The sequence below is a fragment of the Notolepis coatsorum genome, assembly GCF_963971535.1.
Source record: "Notolepis coatsorum genome assembly, chromosome: 11".
Taxonomy (NCBI): domain Eukaryota; kingdom Metazoa; phylum Chordata; class Actinopteri; order Aulopiformes; family Paralepididae; genus Notolepis; species Notolepis coatsorum.
Window position 1 is genome coordinate 114,960,460 of NC_140175.1, and position 25,984 is coordinate 114,986,443.

Sequence of the window (25,984 nt, forward strand, 5' to 3'; positions counted from 1 at the left end):
TAACAGGGGCTTGTCCGCCTCTACTAATCTCACCTGCAGGAACATTCCTTTAATGTCCCCGCTGATGGCCACCTTTTCCTGGCGGAAGCGGAGTAGAACGCCGAGTAGGGAGGGGCCGAGTGTGGGACCGGGCAGTAACTCTTTATTCAGATTTTGGGATCCGATCTGGTAGCTGCAGTTAAATACTATGCGGTCTTTACCGTTGTGATGGACCTTGTGGTGAGGCACGTACCACGATTCAGTGGTCTGGTCAGCCTCTTTAATGTCCATCTTTGTGACGTGTCCCGCTGTGATGAGCTTCTCAATCTCAGCGCGGTATACACTCTCTTGGGCGGGGTTCTTGGCTAAGCGCCGCTCCGTGTTCAGCAGGTACCGTTCTGTGGCGTCTGTCTTGGCGTGGAAAGTAGGCATTCCTTCTCGCCGCAGGAGTGGCGTGGCGTATCTCAACACGCCGTTGACCGGGACTCTCTTGGTCCCTGTCTCGAGGAGGTGAATGGCGTAAATGTCATCTTTAGAGCGAATGTCTTTCTTTCCGTTCTTAAAGGGCATTTGTTCCAATGTCCATAGCCGCTCTACGTGTTGCAGGAGTGCGGTTTCTCCCTCTGTGACTCGGAGTGGAGACATCTAGTGGCTGTACTTCGGTTGAGAGATTTGGCGAGCGGGCCTTGGAGAGTCCATCCCAAACGGGTCTCGACTGCTGCAGGACAGCCTCGGGGTCCGGTATGAACCCGGTCTATCGGGACAATGAGGTCTGCATGGTCGGAGCCTATCAACAGGGTCGGCATAGCATTGTCTATGAGCGGGATCGGTAACTTGCGCAGATGTGCATATTTCTCCATCAGCTTGGCGACGGGGTATGTGTACCGCGACAGTCCTATTTCTTGGCTGGTGAAAGCGTCTGTAATCTGGTACCGTCGCTCAGGCTGGCCGCTTGCTGCGATAGAGAATGAGACATTCTCGCCCTTTATCGTCTTCAAATCTCGTCTTATTGTCCGAATTGTTATTTGGGTTTCGCTTCCCCGCAGCCCTAGCTGGGCCGCAGCGGAGGCGAGCAGAAGGGGCTTCTCTGACCCGTCATCGAGGACGGCGTAAGTGTCCAGGACTTTATTCTGGTAGCTTAGTGTCACACGCACTACTTTTAGGAGTACTCGGGCTCCACTGCTGCTGGCGGGATCGATGTACATGACGCTTGCTTTGCGGCTGGATGGTGCGGGTGAAGGGCGCCGTCTGTTACTGTCGTGAAGTATGTCCAGATGGGCTCCATCGCACTTGGTGCACCTTTTCTTTAAGCGGCATTCGGCTGCCATGTGTGAGCGCGCACAGCGAAAACAGCGCTTGTTGGACTTTATCCATTGACTTGCTTCCTCCGCGTTCAGCTTGGGGAAGGAGTCACATTGCGCTAGCCAGTGTTCTTTCTCACAGTAGGGGCACACTATCTTCCACTTCTCCGTTCTGGAGGGGGTACTGTGGCTCCTGCTGCTCGGTACTGACTCCGATTGGTGCATCACAGTCACCGATCTTCTTCCATTATTTAGTCGTCTGGTTCCTTCTCTGGAGCCAGGGGTGCTCCGTCCGAATGTATCTAGCCGTAGGCTGCTGACTTCTCTCGCCAGGAAGTCTGCTAGATCGAGGAGGTTCGGTTCGGGGCCATTCGGGTCTCGGTGGTCCCTCTGTCGCCTAAAACGCTCCTGTCGAGCGGGCGGCAGCTTCTCCAAGATCCTTTCCACATTTGAGTTGGCGTAAAGTTCATGCCTCCCCTTCTCTCTCTGCGCTCCCAACATCCCTACCAGGGACTGCACTCTGATGGACAGGTCATCCAGTGCTCGATTGTCTATTGCTGGGGGTAAGCGGTCGATGTGTCGGATCTCCTGGATCACGTAATCCCATATGCGCCCATACCTCTGGTCCAATGCTACCAGCGCTGCTGTGTATGGGGTGGTGGAAGTCGCGTAGGCGAGCGCTATATTATGTGCGCGGGGCACCTTTAAGTGCTTCAGTAGGATGGCGTATTTATGGCGTTCATCCAATACATCCACCAACATGGTCTCCAGACACATGCGGAGTTCCGTATACTGGGCCCGGTTCTCTTGGGTGAAGTCGGGTACCATAGGCGGGCCAATGTATGACGCTGACTGTGGATACATCGGCGAGCGTTGGGGGAGAGGCCTCCTAGGCGAGTCTCCTCCCGCTCCTTGGTATGGGCTGGTACCGGCAGTGTACCATGGCCCGCTTGTCCAGGTGCTGTTCCTCGGTGCGGGTCGTGCGTCGTGCTCACCCGTGTATAGAGTCGGGGGTCTGTAGCGCAGCTCCGCGGGAGTATAGCCTGGGCTGTACTGGACCTCCTGGTCCGGTAGAGTACTGTGCTGTCGTCGGGCGTGGTTCTCCTCCTCTTCCTCTTCGTCTTCAGTTAGGTCATCCAGTGCTTGTAGTCTCTGGTTTAGCCTCTCCACAGGATATGCTGCTCCTTCCCGGTTGCTAGGTCTCGCTTGGACCGGTGGGGGGAGGTGGTCTGTGGGGGGTATAGACCTCGTCTGTTGGTCAAGTTCAGGGTTGTTTACTCGGCTAGGGGATGCCGCCCTGGAGGTGTGTCTAGACGAGTTCCTGGAGCCTCTGGCGGAGGGAGAGGGTGTTGTCCGTCTGATCAGCTGTTCTATTAGTTGCGCTTGCTGTCTGTCGCGCTCTGCGTCCCGTAGAGCACCAGCAGCTGCTCGCTGGCTGTCTGCTCGGTCTCGGGCCACATTCTCTTCTCTCTGAATGCGTCTTAGTTCTAGACGTATATGCTCTTCTTCGCTCCGCTGCTGGATCTGCAGTCGGTCGCGTTCAGCAGCGGCGTTCAGGCTGATGAGGAAGGCCTGCTGTAGGGTCCTCTCTGCCTCGCTGGGAGAAGGCGGTTGTATAGGGGAGCTTTCCCTCGGGGTACTCCTTGCGGAGCCTTGGAGCTCTATCTCCACGGTGCTCTCCCCGTCTTCTTCCGTGCCGAGTTCTCTCTCGGTAGCGTTGTATTCCTCCCGGGACTCATCGGGGACTACTTCTTCAGTACTGGCGGGGTGTGAAGTCATGTCTGGTTCCCACTGGTCCCCACCGTGAACTTGGTCAGTTACATTAGAGCCCGTAGGGGCCTCTATGGTCGGGGTAGTCTGGGCGTTGGGGTTAGACATACTTTTACTTTCTAGTTTTACCGCGTTTACTGTTAGTAGAAGACTAGGTTGTTGACTGACAGCGTAAGCCTCTAAGTACTGAGGGAGCCGTCGTTCGCGCTGCGGGCGTTGGTTAGGAGGATCGTTTCGTGGAGTGTTCATCATAGGCCATTTCAATATTAATAACACTATATTAATATTACACTAATTACCCTCCGGCTCGAAGGACCAATTGTAACTGAGGGGTACAATTCCCTGACTGTATTACTAGATATGATACTTACTACCACTACCTTTGTACTTAATATTCGGCCACCCAGTACACGGCATAAATATATTATGATGAACACTGTCACGTAGATGAAACGGATCCAACACAAATGTACGAATTAGAAATAGGTCTTTATTTCTACACAGCGATGGTGTGTAGAGCAAGCACTTAATCAAATCAATCACATTTATGAATGGAATTAGTATGCACTTTTATGGCAAGAGTATTCGTCGGTATATCAATAGAGAATGTCCAATCTCTGAAGGCGCAGGTGGTACATATACGACCTGGAATAGTTTAAGGAATAACAGCAATGATACTTTAATGATTATATACTGGATACACTAGGGAGGGTTAATCCGGTCGCTTGTAAGCCGACAGGAGTAGGAAGGGGGGGGGGGGTAGAATCCGGCTGCCTCATCCGGCCAAGGGTATCCCAGGTGAACCCACTGTAGTGCCGTTCAATGCGCCGGCGATCCTTGGACCACAGATGAAAGCAGGTGGACTCTTTGTGGGCCGGCGTCATCCGGTCCACGGAGGAGAGACGTGAAGCGACCTCGTCTTGCAGAGCGTCTCCTCACCTTGCGTCCTCTCCAGGGGGGGGGGGTTCCGACACACGGCAGTGTCGGGGGTCTTTATCCATGGAATAATCAATGTATACAAAGCATAATCCGTGCCTGGGAAGGCGGGCTGTCGTCGGTAGAATAATCCGGTATACAGGTCCACTCGCTCGTCGGCTCTGGGGCTCCTCGGGTGCAGCTTCACGTGGGGTCAACCACCCTGGATAAGCAGCCAGTTCTCTGCCCGAAACGATGGGGTACTGACTACGGTAGTATTCTCACCGCACGAAGCACTATATATTAACAGACTATTATTAGCTTAATAGACTACGTCCAACTCGACGATATAGTGCCAAATATGACTATTCAAATATTAATATACACGATGTCTCAATACCGATGGTAGGCGAACTTGGCCTTACTCCCACACGTGGCGTCGCGGGGAGGCTTTACGTCTGTGACTCTATTGGAGGGTAAGAAACTGGACTGAAAAGGAAGTCCTACTTTAGTAGCGCAGTATATATACGCACTATGAACAAATAGTCCCATTAGTGGTGCGGTAGTCAGATTCCTACGCGGAACTAGGACTTGTTCGTACATGTGGAGCGGTACGTTTGAACTGGGTCTGAGGGGTATGGCAGCCTGGCACCAAGGTCTCGACCAATAGTAGAATGGAGACTATTATGGGATGTTCAGTAGGCTAGAATGGATATTCAATGCATATTGTACAAGGAATATACAAGGGATATCAGGGAATATTAGAGAATATACAAATACAATTAAATATATATATATAAATAAATATATATATTCGGTTTAATCTGGCCCTTCACAACAGTAACGGTTCTGGTTAGCAGTGGTGCGTTGGTCATGGGACAGGGTTGCACGCAGAGCAACCGGCTCTGTGCACGGATGTGCACGCGCGTGCACACAGGAATGCGCCAACTCGACTGATGCGCCAACTCGCCAAGTACCCACATGCAGGGCTGTACAGTGCGACATATATGTTGCACGTGCGACACTGACGTCAGTCTGTGCGATGAATGGATTGACTTCAGTAGCACTGGTGCGATGGCCCGTGGCGCGAGCAAAAAAAGAAAAGAAAAAAGTGTGACGGTAAATTGAATGGACCACGGCGCCACGCTATCCACTTGGTACTTGTAGTCTCGTGCGATTAAAAACAATGTGCCGTCTGCTGCGTAGAGTCCATATATCAAACACCAAATGCCATAATCCCTAGCGAACAATATGCCCGCGAGTTGCGAGCTCAATGTACAGTGACTAGAGTTGTTCCGATACCGATACCAGTATCGGAAATGCCGCCGATACTGCATAAAATGCTGGTATCGGTATCGGCCGATACACGTGAATTGTAGCCTCCGATCCCATGATGTAATTTATCTCCTGCTGAGTCCTGCGGAGAGTGAGGATTATAAAATGAACATGTTTTAAAGTGTGATGCTGTGTCATTTTAACAGCAGATACACTTTCTTAAATTCCATTGTCCCCGACAGTGCGGTGTGACGGGGAGCTCGGACGGGATGCGTTTTGCTGGTGTTATGATAGCATTAGCTGGAAAGATAGCTAGTTGGAACAACATCCGCTTTAACGTTACATCAAATCAGATGATCGCCTGTCCTTTCTCCAGGACCTAACACTGTCCGTGACCGTCTATCAACAATAATGCACCCACGGTGAATTGTATTTAAGTTAAGTACTGACTAGCGTTCTTGACCTTGGGTTCTATGAAAGGCGCTATATAAATTTGATCTATTATTATTATTATTATCAAATGTCAATGCGGGAAGACGAGCTAGGTCAGTTAGCTTAGCTTGATAACGTTACCGTGTCTAAAGTTGGTGCTATTCATAATCCAGCAATAATGGCTGCAGACCTGCACGCAAAGTACAGCAAGTGCCAAAGGATAAGAGTCTGAGGCGGAGTTTCAAAAGAGAATGTTGAATATTTATTTTGCATCGAAAATCACAACATGAACGTTCTATCTGCCACTAGCTTACAGACTGAGGCTACGTTTAGACGGAGAGAGTCTGAACAGAAACCGCAAAAGTCGTCTTACGGTTTCACTTTTAATTTTGCGTTTAGACTATCGTTTTGGGATGGAATTCTCCGTGCAGACGAGGCTGTAACGACTCCAGACGACTGAGCCCCGCTGTCACACGATTGGCGCATATGTCACATGACGTGCTGTGAAGACCCGCCCTACTCTGCCTCTGATTCGCAGACTGTGGGTGGGGAATGTGATTGGACCAAAGCAGAGTCACTCAGGCCCTGTCCACACGAGCATTTGGATTTAATATAACCGAAGTTTGAAAAAAATAAAACTCCGTTCACACAGGTGAACACAGGTGAACAACCGTGTATAACTGCGTACCCACGGCACCAGCAACCGTTACATGTAGTACAATGCCAAAACAGTAGGCGGCGATGTTGTTCAGACATGAAGACCATTTCAACCAATCAGAAAAGGCTGAACGCTCACTAAACTTCCTGTTTAGAAACGCAGCTGGACCCTATTGATCATTTTGCCAACGGAACATATATTTTCAGCAAAGAAAGAAACTGCAATAAACAAACGGATACATTCACTGTGTGTTCTGCCTCTCATTTTGTTGATTAAACAAAACCATCAGCAACACAATTTACCACCAAGAGCAGATAGTTTAGTCTCACAAAAGACCGCCGGTGTTGTTAGCTACATGCTAATGTGAATGGCTATATCCATGTATAGTATATAGCTTAAATGCTAACGTAATGTGGTAACGTTACCGATATGAAATGGATGTAAACGTTATTTAACACATTGCAGAATGGGTACAATACAATACGGCTCAATACAAACAATTGTTAAGGGGATGCAGACTGGACTGGGTTCCTTTACAATAACTTGACAACACATGAGTTTAGTTTAGCTGCAGCTACATGTTTACTCTGAGCGTCAGGTCAGGAATGCGACAACAGACATCAGTCGATCACAACACTCTTCAACACAAACGATACGTTTTGAACAAAAGTTTGTTACAATCATTTTCATATAACGCTACTTGGGACAGCTCTGCTGTAAACACTGGTGTAGCTGGCTCTGCTATAATCTCTCTACCCTGCAGTCTGCCGTGAACATGGGAAATAATTGCGACAGCTCTGCTGTAAACACTGGGAATAACCTCGGTTGCTACGCCCACACGAAACTGCAAAACTTCACCCTGGCCACCGGTTTCAAAGACCGCGGTTGCAGTGTAGCAAATCCCCGGTTGTGTGTGGCCGAACAGTGTAACTGCGCACATACAATCATGGTTATATTAAAACCAGTGCTCGTATGGACGGGGCCTCACAGACAGTGGGTCCAGTCACGCCGCGGGACAGATTCTTGTGTATTTAAAAGTACTGCCATTGTAGCCTTCAGGTGATCGCCATAGATAGAATCAGACATGCTTTGTTTACGCTTCTAGGCTACTGACGCATGCCTGTGATGTAAGCAGTACACGCGACGAGAGCCTTGACAACCCTTTCGTCATCGTTTTATGCGGTTTGACAGTTTAGATGAGAGCGCAAAGGTTTACCGTTTCTAGGAATTCCACCCTGGATGGTAGTCTCACTTTTTTGCGGTTTCACCCCGTAAAAACGCCGTTTCCGTATAAACGAAAAGGCACATCCGAAAAAATATTTTTGCGGATTCACCTGCTAGCGTTTCCGTCTAAACGGGGCCTGAATAGGGTATATCTGCAGAGCCACTGGGTAGCGACTAGCGAGTGCAACACCGTTTAATGTCCGTGTGGATCATTGGAGTAGGGTATATCTGCAGTGCTGCAGCCCATACTCATTGATTAATGATACTAATACAAATCTATACAATCACCTGTTGTTGAATAAATACCATTACTTTCTAGTTATTACTAAAAAACAGTATAACAGTATCCGTATAATAAAAAAAAAAAATATATATATATATATATATATATATATATATAATTTATATAATTTATATAATTTTTTTTTTTTTATGTATGCACTGGTATCGGATAAATATCGGTATCGGCCGATACCCAAAGCTTAGGTATCGGAATCGTATCGGAACATCTCTAACAGTGACTGAGTGACTTCGACAAGATGAAGCGCTTTTTTAAGGTATTAAATCCAACAAAAGAAGTACAAGCCCAAAACCCCAAACGAGCCCGAGAGGGACCACAGTTAATAGAAACGAGACAGGAGAAGGAGAAGATTAAGATTTACAGATATAACGCAGAGTGGAAAAATTATTTTCCGTGGCTAATTTTTAATGAGGAAGAGCAGCTATTATTCTGTCACTGGTGCCGGGAGGCTCCGGAAAAGATCCGATCAGAGAATCCCTATGTCGTGGGTAACAATATCCTAAAAAGGGATAACATTAGCAAGCATAATACGTCCCATCGACACATTCTTGCCCGGGATGCCTTCAACGCTAAACAAAACCCTGAGCGGGCCGGCACCCTCTTGCACTCGCTGACTAAACAGGCGACCAGAGCGGATGATGCTGATCTCCGCGAGGTAAAGCTGAAGATGAATGTGGCATATTGCATCGCCAAGGAAGAAATGCCGTTCACTAAATTTAAGCCGCAAATTTTACTCTGTAAAAAGAACGGAGCCGATATAACTCCATCGTATGACAACCACGTCCGATGTGGAGAGATGGTCGAGACGATAGCAAATGAAATGAAGTCGGACCTGGTGGAGGAAATTGGAGGAAGCCGCTACCTGTCCGTGATGATTGACGGGGACACGGACGCTTCCAACAAAGAATGCGAGATGGTCTACATTCGGATTATCAAAAATGGAAAGCCAATGAACAAACTGATCGGGCAACAGGAGCTAGAGGTGAGTATATTATGACGTTTTTCAATACTTAAATACTGGCTACTTAAATTCCCCTCTGGGATCAATAAAGTATTAATTATCTATCTATCTATATATCTATCTAATAACGAGACAATATGCAAATAAGGTAATAATAATAATTAATTTATTTAAATACTGGCTACTTAAATTCCCCTCTGGGATCAATAAAGTATTAATTATCTATCTATATATCTATCTAATAACGAGACAATATGCAAATAAGGTAATAATAATAATTCATTTTATTTATAATAAAGCACTTTTCATTCATGCAGAGCTCCTTGTACTTCTGTGTGTGTGTGTGTGTGCGTGTGTGTGTGCGTGTGCGTGTGCAGGGCTGTACGCTAAGCTTTTTCACTAGGGGCACACTTGCCCCTAAATAAGAAATTTAGGGGCAAAAAATATTTTTTAGGGGCAAATTTTTAAATAACAATTTTACCATTATTTATATCGATTGTTTTTGATTTAAAAAAAAAATATTTTATATAATTTTTTTTTAACAAAATATATATATTATATAATCATACTTGTAGTTGTATTATCTGCGAGACATCGCCACCACGCAACAAGTCTAAATGCTCGCTATATGCAACCAGCTCCACTGTCTGTGTGTACTCGAGTAGCCTCCAGCTACGGCCAGGATTACCCGGAGCTGCAGCTGGACCCTATACTGTAGCCTCCAGCTACGGCCAGGATTCTCCGGCGCTGCAGCTGGACCCTATTGACTATATTCAGCGTGCCCTCTGCTCGAATACGCATCGACTCAGTGTTATAAGACATTGATATCAGGAGCTATCTGAACTATTTAGTTTAATGGGACGTTTCGTTTTGAACAGTAAGCTAACGTGAGCTATCATGCACTACTAGACTTACTGGAGCATTTGTTGATAGCTATCAGTAGCTAGCCGGCTGGCAGGCTCACCGAGGTCCCAGTGTCCCACTAGAGACTAGTGTTTACAACAGCCACGGGTGCGGGAGGGAGGAGGAGCTGCAGACGCCGCAGCTCTCTCCGTGTGTCTGAGTTCAGTTCAGTTCGGTTCACTATAGGAGGTCGAACGTGTCAAAAATATGAAGCAATACTAACTTTACTTCATAGCTAAATCAGACAGTCAGCCAGTCTATCAGAGTGAGTGCTCAGTCGATTGTTCCCGCTGATCATACCTGCTGAGTGCTCACTGCTCAGCTCGCGTGAGTGACGTCATCGCGTCATCACACGGCTTGGATAATTTAGGAGTGAAATGCGAATGCAAGGCTTGAAATCCCTACTCGCAAGCCCGCCCCCAAATATTATTTACCAATCGCAACGGCCAATTATTTGCGACGAGATCATCGCAGTGTACAGCCCTGGTGTGTGTGTGTGTGTGTGGCCGGGGGACAAATACACTGGAGGAAAGTAACCCAGCTCAGCACTGCCCAAATTATATCATCACTATTGCCTGTTTGAAGGATATCATCCTCAAACACATACACCTACATGCCTTGTAGAATTCCACACATAGAAAGAAAGATACTGGGATGAATAAACAAAATAGGAAATAAAATATAGAAATGCATGCAATTAGGGATGCACCGAATGGGAAATTCTTGGCCGAAACAGATACCGAAAATAGAAAACAGTTGGCCGAAAAACGAAAGCCGAAAATAATTCATAGAATAGATTTTTTTTTACCAATGTTGTGGAACATTATGATTATGGAAAAATATATGGTTATGGCAAAAACTTAACTTAAATAATAAATAATCACTATTATGGGTCCATAAAACATTTATTCAGCACTTCTGAATGCATACAGTACATTAATTCCATCTTTTCTCTGGCTGCGCAGCGGACATCTGTGCTCTACTGAGCGCACCTTTCTAGTCCCCAACTGAATGTGCTCGCTTGACTCGGCACAGTAGACGTGCGACAGACAGACAGCGTTCAATGTGAGAAACACAACCCCCCCCCCTCTCGCTCTGAATAATATGCATATTAGATCACTCAGTGATTAACCGCGACGGGCATATGGTGAATGGGGATGTAAAGGCATGTTGAAGACGCATTTGTTTGACGCGTTGCGCGCAGAGTTTACATGGAGGCGGCGCGACTCCCGACAGCGCGACATCATCACAACAACACGCGAATGATATGCATATTAGATCACTCCTACCGCGACGGGCATAATAGTGAATGAGGATATGGAAGCATGTTGGGGAAGCATTCTGCGCGCAGTTTACATAGGGGCAGTGCGACTCCCGACAGCGCAACATCATCACAACAACACGCAAGGTTGTTTCGGTGATATATTTTCGGTGAAAAAACTCTTTCGGCCGAAAGCCGAAAGGCAATTTTTTGCCATTTTCGGCCGAAAACATTCGGTGCATCCCTACATGCAATACATAAATAAATATGAATCTCCATATATGAAATAGAACATTTAGATAAGGTGCTACTGAGATGTTTTGGTGAGTTCTTTGTTTTTTTGTGGAAGTAGCCCTTCTTAACCCTTTGATCGCCGTTGACGCTGAAACACGTCATTCCCCGCCATGCTTATTCTGCAGAAGACGCTGGACAGCGTCATTGATCTGTTTACATCTTTTTTCGATTTTCCCAGTCTGAACTTCACCACGGGGCTTTTGGACTTGAGTTTGAACCGGAAACTGCATTTCCTCTCAAATTACACTAGGTGGCAGTGTCCCCCTATTTTCTAACACTGTATCCTAATATAATGATATTGCAGCCTACAATCAAGTCAAGTCAAGTCAAGAGTTTTAATTGTCACGGCATACAGGTATACAATGAAATGCGGCTGGTCTTGCCCGCGACGATGTGCAATACAGTGGTACAACATATAATAGAATCCAATAAAAATACAGTGGTACAACATATAATAGAATCCAATAAAAACAACAGTGCAATAAACAGGTAACATGGTGTGACATCTCGGTATCTGTACATAGTATTTACAGAGCATATAGGACATGCTAGGTAGCTTAGTAGTGCAATACACTGTTCCTGTTGTTATACTAATTTAAAGTGGCCTTTCCTCTTGGCCATAAGTGTGCGTGTGTGCGGCATGAGTGTTAAAGTGGCTGCTAGTGTGTGAGCGTGCTCAGCGTGCGTGTCGTGTGTGTGCTTGTGTGTGCTTGTGTGTGGATAGTTCAGTTTCTGTGGCTCTCAATGTTCATTGTTCAAGGCTCTGATGGCCTGGGGGAAGAAGCTGAGCCTAAGCCTCTCCGTCCTAGTAGCTGGGGTTCGCAGGCGTCTGCCTGACCTCAGCAGCTGGAACAGGCTGTTATTGGGGTGGTGGGGGTCTTTCATTATTCTGCAGGCTCTGGATTTGCACCTCTTGTTGTATAGAACCTGCAGGGTAGGTAGCGCAATACCCGTGGTACGCTCGGCTGAGCGCACCACTCTCTGTAGGGCCTTCTTGTCCTGTGCCGTGCTGTTTCCATACCAGGCAGTGATGTTTCCGGTCAAGATGCTCTCTACAGCTCCTGAGTAGAAGGACTGGAGTATCTTCCCCGATACTCTGAACTTCCTTAACTGTCTCAGGTGGTAGAGGCGCTGCTTCGCTTTCTTTACTACTGTGTCTATGTGTGTTGACCATGTCAGATCCTCTGAGATGTGGACCCCCAGGTACTTGAAGCTGCTCACCCTGTCCACGGTAGCCCCGTTAATCATCAGTGGTGTGTGTGTCTCCTGCTGTCCTCTCCTATAATCCACGATCAGCTCCTTGGTTTTACCAATGTTCAGGAGCAGGCTGTTGTCCTGGCACCAACGTTCCAGTACCTCAACCTCCTCCCGGTAGGCCTTCTCGTCGTTGTCCGAGATCAGCCCCACCACCACTGTGTCGTCTGCGAACTTCACTATGGAGTTGGAGCTGAACTTGGCCACACAATCGTGTGTGTAGAGGGAGTACAGCAGGGGGCTTAGAACACAGCCCTGGGGGGACCCGATGCTCAGGGTGATGGTGTTGGAGGTCTGACCCCCCACCCTGACCGCCTGGGGTCTTTCACTCAGAAAGTCCAGTACCCAGGCGCTCAGGGCGGAGCTCAGACCTAGCTCGATCAGCTTGTCCACCAGTCTGGTGGGGACTATGGTGTTGAACGCTGAGCTGTAGTCAATGAACAACAGTCTCACATAGCCCCCCTTCTGACGGTCAAGGTGGGAGAGAGTGCTGTGCAGTACCTGGGAGACCGCGTCGTCAGTGGACCTGTTTGTCCTGTATGCAAATTGCATAGGGTCCATATCACTAAATTCATGCTATATTATGTTATTATGTTATTTGATACTATCTTGTCTAGCACAGTCTCTGGAGCGTAACAGTAAGAAGCATTTTGTATGAAAGTATTCTGTACTTCTGTATGACAACTATTAAAGAACTTGAACTTGAACTGGGGAGGGAGGCACAAATGTGGTCCTTGACCAGCCTCTCGAAACATTTCATGACCACAGAGGTGAGTGCCACCGGTCTGTAGTCATTTGGACATGTTGGGGAGGGTTTCTTCGGTACAGGGATGATGGTAGACATCTTGAAGCAGGCAGGGACCACTGACTCCGCCAGGGATTGATTAAATATGGCGGTGAACACCGGGGCAAGCTGGTTTGCACAGGACTTAAGTATGCGTCCTGTTATACCATCTGGGCCAGCAGCCTTCCTGGTGTTCACCTGCATAAATGCTCTTCTCACACTGTGTTCCGACAACGAGAGAGCGCCCCCGCCCCCCCCGCGGTTGCCCCCCCCCCCCTCCACAACAGCCGGTGCGCCAGTGACGTCACTAGCCAGAGGGCTAGCGGCGACACTGTCTACACCGAACCGAGCGTAGAAGGAGTTGAGTTTGTCCGCGAGAGAGGCGTCGTCGCTCCCCATTGAGGGGGCGCTGACTTTGTAGTCAGTTATTGTCTTCAGTCCCCTCCACAAGCCTCTTGTGTCGTTTTGTGCCATTTGTGTCTCCAGTTTCTCAGCATATGTCCTCTTAGCAAGTTTAACAGCCTTGCGCAGAGTGTAGACTGAAGCCTTGTACTCTTCCATATTTCCTGACTCTCTGCCCAGGTTATAAGCCGTGGTGCGTGAGTTCAGGGCTGCTCTAATAGTGCTGTCCACCCAAGGTTTCTGGTTTGGGAAAACCCGCGCCTTCTTTGTGAGGACAATACCGTCAGCTAATGTTGTTATGTAACTCACAACGGTATCAGCGTACTCGCTGACGTCACTGGCGCTTCCTTTAAACATGTCCCAGTCTGTGTCTTCGAACGCATCCCGGAGCGTGGCCTCTGATTCGTCAGACCACTTTTTTGTCTCACGTGACACGACGACGTCACGCGATCTTTGTTTGTATGCAGGGATTAAAAAAATGGAGTCGTGATCGCTCGCGCTTGCAGCACCCATCAGTGGCGGAGCCGCTACAGCCTTGTAGCCGGCTCTGAACGGGGTGTAACAGTGGTCGAGTGTGTTTCCCCCTCTTGTGGAGCAGGCGATGTGCTGAAAAAAGGACGGCATCACTTTTTTCAGATTCGCCTGGTTGAAGTCACCAGCCACTATCATCGCGGCTTCCGGATGCTTGATCTGTTGTTTGTTGAGGTGGTCGTGTAATTCCACCAGCGCTTTGCCAGTATTTGCCTGTGGGTGGATATTTACGACGGACATGATGACCGCGGTGAACTCACGGGGTAGGTGGAACGGACGGCACAGGATTTAGATGGGAGGCCGAAGGTCTCTAGAGGCTTCCGTTAATGAAATGATTGATCTGGTTAAACAGACTATATGTTATTGTAATATGAACTACATAATATACTATAATAACACATTTCCGTTTGTTGGCAACGGTTGTTGGGTCATATCTTTATGAAATTAATGTGTTGATAAGATAAAAACTACCTACGTTTGTGAAAAGGGGCGTTGCTGCGGAACCAATCAAAACGCGTTACAACGTCAGGTGACTTGATTTCTCCCAATGACATTCTTCAAGCCCTGGAACCAGGAAGTAAATATTGCTACTCGTCTGTTCACAATACTGGATAGCTCTGCATTCGGTAAGCTCTCAATTCATTACTATTACTATTGAAATGCATTTTTACTTAACTTTACAGCATTATTCAAACGTGATAGGAAGTTATGAGTCATCAGCAGTTTATATGTTGTCCGTTTTGACGTCCGATTACACATATAGGAAAATATTGTAGCCAGCTCACAAAGACTAACGTTACTAACGTTAGCATTTTAACTTTCTCAGATAGCAATCTAACATTACGATAGTGTAAATCAAACAACTCTAACCCAATACTAATAATAGTAACTTGTTTCACATTCTTGCTGTGTGTTACACTATGGTAATAGCGGTCTTTGTTGTTGCCTGTGACGTTAAAAATTTGACGTTGTCACAACCGTTACATGTACAAAATATACTGTCTCATAAATATACTCTTCCAATATATAAATATACATATAAATATATTGTTTTAGATGCTGTTGTCACTATGAATTACAAATGGGGGGCCCTGATGTAAACAAGACAAACGTCTTTCTCTGGTCTGCATCCCCTTAACAATTGTGTGTATTGAGCTGTACCCATTCTGCAATCTGTTAATAACGTTTTCAATCAATCAATCAATCAACATTTATAACACAATAACAAGTGTGAAAATAACATGTTATTTATTTTAACAGTAACATGTATTACAAAAACATATTCCCTGTTGTCCCAAATTACTGCTCCTTAATGATGATGATTCTTTAGCTTGGCAGGAAGTACTGCTGAGAAAAAAAATTGGCACTTTGATGGCAAGCTCCACATTCTCTGCCCTTTAATCACTGGAAACAGTTATTAGCTGATGTTGTAACAATGGAGCTTTCTACAGCTAGATTAAATGGTGCAAACTATCAAACAATAGATAGCTGGAACCAACAATGTGCATTGTATGCCTGTACCTGTGCCTTCCAAAAAAGAAATAAAATATATGGAAAAAAAGAAGATACAGTGTTCTGACAGTCCAAACACAGACACATGTCTGTAGTACATGGTAGGTTGTTTGATTTGCATGTGCATCGCCCCTTCATGCATTGTGTTTTTTTTGCAGGAGCAGTATACAAGTTCCAGGATTGCGACTGGGGCTGGAGGAAATCTCGAAGAAATCTCTGGACTGTTGATCACCACATGGGAACTGTATTGAGAGGCATGAGCACAGTGAAGCAATAGTCGGGTGTCTGCTTCCTCCTGTATTGAGAACAGTGTTTGTAGTGGTAACACCTCCACCCCTGTGCCATCAGGGACTTCAACTGTGGCGGGTGGATTTACTGATCCCTTGAGAAAGTGCATTAACTTGGCTTTATCAGTTTTCACCATAGAGCCATCCATGTTCGCTATGGCTGCAGGGAAGGGTCCCAGACTGTAGACTAACATTTCCCCGATGTCAATCTTCCTGACTGTTCCCACCACTATAAGCCTGGCGAAGAGGTCTCGGTCTGCTTTCAGGGCCATCTCCTTGCCTCTCACCTTGGTAACACTTGATGTTGTTGTGTCCTTGAAGGTTTTGAGTTTCATCTTTTTTACAGGAGCATGGAAGTCCACCTCATCTGTTAGGAGACGTTGTTTAAAGAAATCGCCAAATGCCTTCTCACTGTACTAGTTACACATTACACACATACAAATGACAATAACACTATGTAACAACCATCAAATGCACTCACAGCACACACATCCACACGCACACACTCACTTTAAACAAACAACTCACTGCAGAACCCACTTTAGAACACCTAAACACACTTTATATTTATTGGCAAAGAATATGCACTACAACCCATACCTCATTACACCTTACTGTAAATTGTACCTCATCCCATTTCTGCATTGTACTGTATAGTATATTGTATTGTAACTCAGTTACTTTTCTACTCTGCATTGTACATTGTATGTATATATTGAACACTTGTCTACGTACTTGACTTCTATTTTTATCTAGCACAATCTCTGGAGCAAAACAGAAAGAAGCATTTTATATAAAAGTATTCTGTACTTCTGTATGACAACTAATAAAGAAACTTGAACATCAAAAAATCAACATTCTGTTCTCTATGCCAGGCTAGATCTGACCTTGACTCATGTTACAGGATTAATACACACTTTATACACAAATTGCATATAGCATTCTCTTTGGTAGCATTCATTCTGTGTTTATTGTGTCATACTGGGGAATAATATTAATATTATTATGTCCTATTGGGGACATCATTTTAAATTCTGAGCAATTTAATCGTTTTTTTTATAGACGTCTGACATTGATTGAAAACGGTTAACAGATTGCAGAATGGGTACAATACAGTACAGCTCAATACACACAATTGTTAAGGGGATGCAGACCAGAGAGAGACCAATAAAGTGAGGTATGTAATACATTTCGAATCAAATTGTGGTCGGTTAGATCTAACGTTAATATCACGTTATCCATCTAATGGATAGCAAGCTCACCTGACGTCGGTATGGCTTGCGAAATACAATCTTATAGTAAGAAACAAAACACAAGTTGAACATAGTTTTGAACGTTTTATTACAATAGTATTTAGGTCGGACCGGCGGATAGATAGCGTTAATATCAAAACGTTAACCATCTAAAGCTCATCTGTGACGTCGTTATGGTTAATACAGTGCGAAATACAATCTTATATAGTAACAAAACAATACACAAATTGAACATAGTTTTGAACGTTTTATTACAATAGTATTTACTGTCTTATGTTGTGTATAATCAGCTAGCGTTCCAGTCAGATGCATTCTCCGTTGTTCATGTTGACAATTTTGGGGTCCCGAAATCCCGTTTCTGTATCCTGATTGGTTTATCAGCTAGAGGTGTCCAAAGATATGCATGAGCAAACATGTAATTTAAATGTAAGATTACGAACACCGATGACCAACAGACGGCTGGCCAACAAACGTATTTTGACTCAACATAATAATTAGATATTACACACAAAGAATTGTGTAGTCTGCCAACATGGATCAATCAAGTTCACTTTAGACTGACTCGGCCTCCCATCTAATTGAGAGATGTTCCATATCTGGGGAGCATGAACTTGAGAGGACATGTACTTCTTTGGGATTAACCCAGAGATTGTTCGTGAGGATGCAGACCCCACCTCCGATGCTCTTCCCAGAGGCTGCCGTGCGATCTGCTCTCAGGACGGTGAAGTTGTCCGATGGAGAGACGCTGTTGTCCGGCGTCGCTGGCTTGAGCCATGTCTCCATGAAACACATGATGTTAACGTCTCTCATCTCCCGTTGGAATCGGACCCTCGCTCTCAAGTCGTCCATCCTTCCCTCCAACGAACGTGCATTCGCCAGAAAAATGGATGGAATTGCTGGACGGTAAGCAGATCTTTTTAATCTAAGTCTGATACCTCCTCGTCTTCCTCTATGCCTCTTTCTGCCGTTTCCTTTGTTGCCATTCTCCCGCTTGATTTCTGTTAGCCATTCTGGGCATAAAGTGTCTCCAAACTCCTCTTTGAGTCCGGAGTTTAGGTCCATAAGTGTCTGGCGGTCGTATGACATACCCGCCAGTGATGTTTTAATAAAAAAAAGTAGAAAAAACAAACATAATAGCTAAAAATGTGCACAATCGTCGCGGAGCTAAACCAAAGGCGACTGACCGGGGTCGCGCCATAGTCAATGAAGCTGACATTTGATTGGCCAGCATACCTGACCGCAGGTATAAAAGTTTTACGCCGTCCCAGAATCGACAAGGTTTTGTTGGGGAGAGAGAGACAGATAGATAGAGAGAGAGATAGATAGAGAGATAGAGAGATAGAGAGAGATATTTGCATTGAGATCAGCCTATAGTCGTACAGTTTTTTCTTTTTTTTATCCACTTTTTCTCCCATTTTTCTATATTATTCTCCCATCCCAATTTCGTATCATCCAATTCAACCCTCCCCTGTCACGAACGCTGTTTCTTGCCTCCCACAAGCCGGCTGCAATGTGGACTAAGTCATACATAGCACAAGTCCCCTCCGGTACTTGAGGTAACAGCAGTCGCATCTTGTCACCTGCGCAGCTCGATCTCTCAGTGGCGAGGAGTAACGCGTGGGAGGCTCACGCTGCCCCCGACACTTCCTGATTCTACTGCGCAGGCGCACCAACCGACCTGTAGGAGTCGCTGTCCACAACGCCCGATCCCCACCCATCAGTTTCCCACCCCCTAATACGGCCAATGTGTATTAGTATGAACGACCAGCTAAACTGAAAGCAATGTGGAGCGCTGGGCTCGAACAGGCGAGCCCAGCGTCTCCAGCATTCGTGGCGAGCGCCTTGCCCACTACGCCACGTAGCCGCCCTCCTATAGTCGTACAGTTATAGTTTTATACAGTAGTAGTGATAGTATCAGAATAATTGTAAGGTTTCAGCTGTGCTTTAGAAGTACTTAGTCGTGCTTACTAGTAGTACTATTGTGAGGGATTAGTGTGTAGTCTAGTTAGTATATTTTAGTAGTAGTAATAGTAGTTTGATCAGTTAGTTATTCCATTTAGATTATTAGTTCAGTATGAGAAGACGTAGTGTAGGTAAGCGTGGAGACAGGCCGACGGCGGATCGGTTTGTTCAAACCAAGCTGGCATTCTGACCCGTTATAGCAACAACGACCGGTCCGTTGGTAGCTCCGACCCGGGAGCGCCGTGAGACCGTCGCTGGGCCCAGCGGCGTGTCTCGCCCCGGTACCGGGAGCGTATCTCCCCGTCGCAGTTTCCGGGAAGAGGAAGGTGGCTGTTGCGTCTTCTTCAGACTCATCGGACAGCGATTCAACTGTTCATGAATCGGACTGCAGCGCCGATTGGAAACCACCAGGTAAGGTCGTGTAGATGTGATTGTGTGTGTGAAACGTGTATATTTGATGATGCTTTACCTAACGCTAATTGATTCATTCTATACTGTGAATATGTAACGCTAGTTCGCCAACCAACGCCGGTATGTATTCATTATAGATCGGGAGTCATCCGACGACGACCTTGATCTTGGTCGGAGATACCATGAATCTGATTCATCTCACGACGAGGGCCATGACGAGGGACATGGTGTTGGTGGTGCTCGAGGGGATCAGGGTAAGTAATTTTGACGAATGCAATGTGAATATTGTGTATTTACATGCAGGTTCAAATCGATGAAGTATAATATCGTGTCAAACAGCTACATTATTTGGAGATTATAGGCCTTGATTTCACCACCACATGTATGGGGGGAAGGAGTGACCATGGCTTTGTTTGATGTACAATGGCTTTGATGTACAGGTGTGTGTGTGTGTGTGTGTGTGTGTGTGTGTGTGTGTGTGTGTGTGTGTGTGTGTGTGTGTGTGTGTGTGTGTGTGTGTGTGTGTGTGTGTGTGTGACGAATGCAATGTGAATATTGTGTACCGTAATTCCTCTAATAGTAACCGGGTCTCAAATACAAGCCGGGTCTCTATTAATGGCCGGGTGCGCTGTTGAGCTAAGCAATTATAAGCCGGCCTCCTAATACAAGCCGGGTTACTAATATACTGAGCTGCATACTGAGCTAGTTACTTGATTTCACTTTGAAAACGTTGAAATGACCAGTGACCACCTGTAATTGCACTGTTTACTATTTCATACAGTACTTGGTTTCAATAAATGAACCCAGTACATTTTACTGGGTTCAAACTGACACAAAATGTTGATTTATTCATTATGATCCGTTTTAAAATTTGAAATATAGGCCTCCCTCTTATACAGGCCTCCTCCTAATACAAGCCTGGTACCCGCTACAGTTGAAACAAATACAAGCCGGGGTTACTATTAGAGGAATTACGGTATTTACATGCAGGTTCAAATCGATGAAGTATAATATCGTGTCAAACAGCTACATTCAGGGGAGGAAACTAACTTTTTGGCTTACCAGCCAACTGGCGAGTATCTGATTTTTTTTACAAGCCAAACAGATTTTTTACTAGACAAAAAAAAATGCTAATTGTGATAATTACTTCTTTGTACGTCTTCGTCTAAATTGATTTTCAATCATAGTAAATTAATCACACCGTCTCTACTCTTCAAAATATTACATCATTAAATCACATATTAACATGAAAGAGGGAACTATTCGGGACTGGGTTGGGCTGAACTGGGCAGTGAAAGATGCTGGGTTGGGCTGGTCTAGGTTATACTGGGTTGGGCTGGTTTAGGTTGGACTGAGTTGGGCAGTGAAACAACCAAGCATTTCACTGTAATGTAATAGCTAAATAAAACAACTTGAACTTGACTTGTTACATTTGCACTCTGGTTGTATGCCAAATGTATTCTGGTTGTACTGTACTTGTGCTGTAAGATAACAATACATTGGAACCGAATCGACAATGCTAGGGGTTCAGCAGGTGTATTCTGAATGCCAAGTATGACAACATCACCGTTGTGAAGGGCATATGGGCGAGTGGTGATATGGGGGGAAACCCGGTAATAATAAAATGTCACTCGGCTGCATTTAAGCAAAGCCGCTCAGTATAGTCCACTATGTTGAACGCGCGTTATGGTAGCTTGTTACATGCTAGGTAGCTAGCCGGCTAATGCTGGTTGACTTGAGTGAGCCTCACGCCCACTTGTCATTCTCATCCGACTCGAAGGAGACGCGTCGCGTGCTGTTGTTCGCCCCCATGTCAGACAGACCGCACTTATATCCGAAAGAGACGACTCTACATGCAATTATTTTCATCCACTGATGTGTTTTTGTCTAAGTTTGTCTACGTTGTCAAGCCGGTGGCAGGAGTCTGTAGGTCCGCGCGCAGTGATCTGTCCACTTCCCCTAGATGGGCGGCATCTTCTAGAAAACGAGTGTTCATTGGAGGAGCTTAGAGCGCATCTGTACAACGATGATGTTCATTGGTTATGGTCTGATTATTATGAGGCGCAAATGGGAGGAATCAAGGGGGGAGTCAGAGTTCGGCTTGTGCCAGTGAGCAAATCAGCAGATTGCAGAATGATTTTTTTGTTTTGTTTTGTAATTACTAGTACTCGCCAGACTGGCGAGTGCTCTTCATGAATCACTCACCAAACGTAAAAAAAACTTGCATTTGGCGAGTAAAGTGGCCTAATTTCCTCCCCTGGCTACATTATTTGGAGACTATAGGCCTTGATTTCACCACCACATGTATGGGGGGAAGGAGTGACCATGGCTTTGTTTGATGTACAATGGCTTTGGTGTGTGTGTGTGTGTGTGTGCATTCGTCACACACACACACACACACACACACACACACACACACACACACACACACACACACACACACACACACACACACACACACACACACACACACACACACACACACACACACACACACACACACACACACACACACACCAAAGCCATTGTACATCATCAAACTAAGCCATGGTCACTCCTTCCCCCCATACATGTGGTGGTGAAATCAAGGCCTATAATCTCCAAATAATGTAGCTGTTTGACACGATATTATACTTCATCGATTTGAACCTGCATGTAAATACACAATATTCACATTGCATTCGTCACACACACAATGTGAATATTGTGTATTTACATGCAGGTTCAAATTGATGAAGTATAATATCGTGTCAAACAGCTACATTATTTGGAGATTATTATGCCTTGATTTCACCACCACATGTATGGGGGGAAGGAGTGACCATGGCTTAGTTTGATGTACAATGGCTTTGATGTACAGGTGTGTGTGTGTGTGTGTGGTGTGATATAGGCATTGATTCACAATGTGATCTGCATCTAACTAATGTCAAGTTATTTTATTTGGAGATTACATTGTAATATAGGCCTTGACTTATTTTATTCACCACCACATGTGCTCCCCATTTCATCTAACTAATATGGGGGGAGGAGTGACCATCACTTTGAGTACAATGGCCGCTGATTTATTTTATGTACATTTTACAGGATCCGACACAGACTCAGGGTCCGGCGGTGGTACACCAACATACTTGGGTATGTACTAACTAATGCATTCATGTATGTAAATGTATTACTATTGTGTTTTATGAGACTTACTTACTGAATGAATTTAATCCAATTCAGATTCTGGCGCAGATAGTGACGCAGAGACTGGCAATGACCCACACAACATGGCATCACAGTCTACTCCTGCAGGTGATTGTACATAAAATATAACACATAATGCTAATATATATATATATATATATATATATATATATATATATATATATATATATATATATATCATGTAAATAAAATGACAATACGTTGCCCTAGTGTAATGTATTACATCATGTGATTCTAGAACTGGATGATAGTCGGGACATGCCGGAACCCGTTGCAGGGCGGAAACGCACATCTAAGCGTGGTAAGTTGGCCTCACTCTGCACACCACTTCCAGCTCTGACCTCTGACCCCCACACCACATCCAGCTCTGACATCTGAACCCCACACACACTCACTCATTCACACACAGTTTGTAACTACGTTGACAGGTCGTGGCGTGCGACGCGGAGGAGCGAAGAGCAGGTCTGCGATCCGTCAGGACCAGGAGAATGCCTGGTCTCGTGAGGGCTGGGTGCCTCGCAGGATCCCCTTCACGTCCCAACCGGGGCTGCTCCAGGACGCCGCGGCACTGCATTTGCACCGGCCTGCAAAATGGCTAGATCTGTTCCTGACGGATGACTTTCTCAACGCCATTGTTGCCCAGACCAACCTCTATGCTGATCAGTTCATTGCCCGGCTGGATCCCACGCTAACCAGTAGCAGGGCACTGGGTTGGAAGGCCCTCACATTGAAGGAGCTGAAGAAGTTCCTTGGACTCATTTTCCTGAGCAGTGTCCTTTGGAAGCCTCGCCTGGACATGATGTGGACCACTGATGAGATGATGTTCACACCGTACTACTCAGCCACCATGTCACACAACCGGTATGAGTTGATCTGGCGATTCCTCCACTTTGCCGACAACACATCCCTAGATGTTAGAGATAAACTGTGTAAGGTACGCCCTGTAGTCGACCATGTCAACATGAGGTGCAAGGAACTGTACGAGCCCGAACGTGAGCTCGCCATTGACGAGGGGATGATGGCATGGCGAGGCCGCCTGGCTTTCAGTGTCTACAACCCCAACAAGCCAACCCGGTATGGCATCAAGTCATACTTCCTGTGCGAATCACGCACAGGATATTGCTTCGCGTTCAAGCCATATTGCCGGGATAGCGCGAACCTGGGGGACACGGTCGTCGGTCTGCTTGGACGTTTGGCGGGAGCAGGGCGTACCTTGTACATGGATAATTTCTATAACTCAGTGAGCATGTGCGCCAGGCTCCAACAGTTGAGGACCGACGTCTGTGGTACCCTCAGGAAGCACCGGGGGGAGCCAGCCATCATAAAGAACCTGACTAATGCTGACATCGGTGTGGGGGAGCGCATTGCGGTCAACAACAAGCAGGTAATGATCGTGGCATGGCGCGATAAACGGATCGTGAAGACTATCACCAGCTTCCATGAGGACACCATGGAAATGGCGAAAGTGTGGCAGAAGCGGAAAAAGGGCAAAGCGGTGAGGGTGGAGATGCTCAAGCCGTCAAACATCATGTGTTACAACCGCTATATGAAAGGAGTCGACCAGCTGGATCAAAATTTGGCGTACTATCCGGCTACACGTAAGACTGGAAAGTGGACCAAAAAGTTTGTGCTGTATCTGATCCAAATATGTATGTTCAACTCGTTTGTCTTGTACAAAACCAGGCACCCACAAGGGTATTATTACAACCTCTTCCGGTACACCAGGGCTGTGGCGCGGACCTACACAGGGGCTCAGGAGTTGAAGATTCCTGGGGTGGCAGAGGAGGAGGGTGGGGGTGAGGAGGAGGCAGGGGCTGAGCAGGTGGGGCGTGACAGGCAGCGCGACCCTAGGGCCCCACCGGGGGACCCGCAGAGCAGATTAGTGGGTGGCTTTGGGAAGCATGTAATGGTTGCATACAAAGCCACCCCCAAGCGAAAGCTACCATGTAGGAGATGTCGGGTCTGCCTTAGGCGTGGCCTCAGGGGTGAAACCAGATATTTTTGCACATCGTGCAAAGTCCCCCTGCATCGTGACAAATGCTTCACTCTGTATCACACAAAGAAGGATTTTTCTAAATAGTTTCTTTATTAGTTGTCATACAGAAGTACAGACTACTTCTAAATAATCCGGCACACAGAAGTACAGAGTACTTCTAAATAAACCATCATTGTGTGATACAGACAGAACCATGTGTACCACTCCGGTACATAGTATAGCTAGCTGAGAGTAGTATAGTATAGTATAGTATAGTATAGTATAGTATAGTATAGTATAGTATAGTATAGTATAGTATAGTATAGTATAGTATAGTGTATGGGTAGTTGCACTGTTTTCTGTACAAGACAAATGCGTTGAACACATGTATTTGGGCCACGGTTGTCGATATTGCATAGGCATGTTTGGACTACTTGCAGATGAGACGTTATGTTAGCGATCTAGCTGTGTCGACTCCATTCATCATTTGCATTGTGTGTGTATATAGTTTATTTTTTTATTTATCTTTTTCCCTCCTCATTTTTACCATTTGCACAGAACCAATGGTTGCTGACAGTCACCCAGTTTATAAAAGTATATACTGTAGGTAACATACCACACTTTTCTAATGCAGTCCATTGGCCTCTTATTTATATACTTTGGAAGCATGTATTGGATATTTTTTGGTCCACAGATCATCTGGCGTTTCATCCATTTATCAATGGACAATGCAGTCATCGATGCGAGAGACCAACTGTAAGATATGCCCTGTAGTTGATCATGTGACGTGCCTGTACTGTGAATGTTACCAGCAAACTTCTAAATGCACAGAAACGATGGTTGGTTATCATCCAGTGTTCACTTTTTATAAGGTATTGTCTTGGTAAATTACCATAATTTTATACTGTGAATGTTACCAGCAAACTTCTAAATGCACAGAAACGATGGTTGGTTATCATCCAGTGTTCACTTTTTATAAGGTATTGTCTTGGTAAATTACCATAATTTTATACTGTGAATGTTACCAGCAAACTTCTAAATGCACAGAAACGATGGTTGGTTATCATCCAGTGTTCACTTTTTATAAGGTATTGTCTTGGTAAATTACCATAATTGTATACTGTGAATGTTA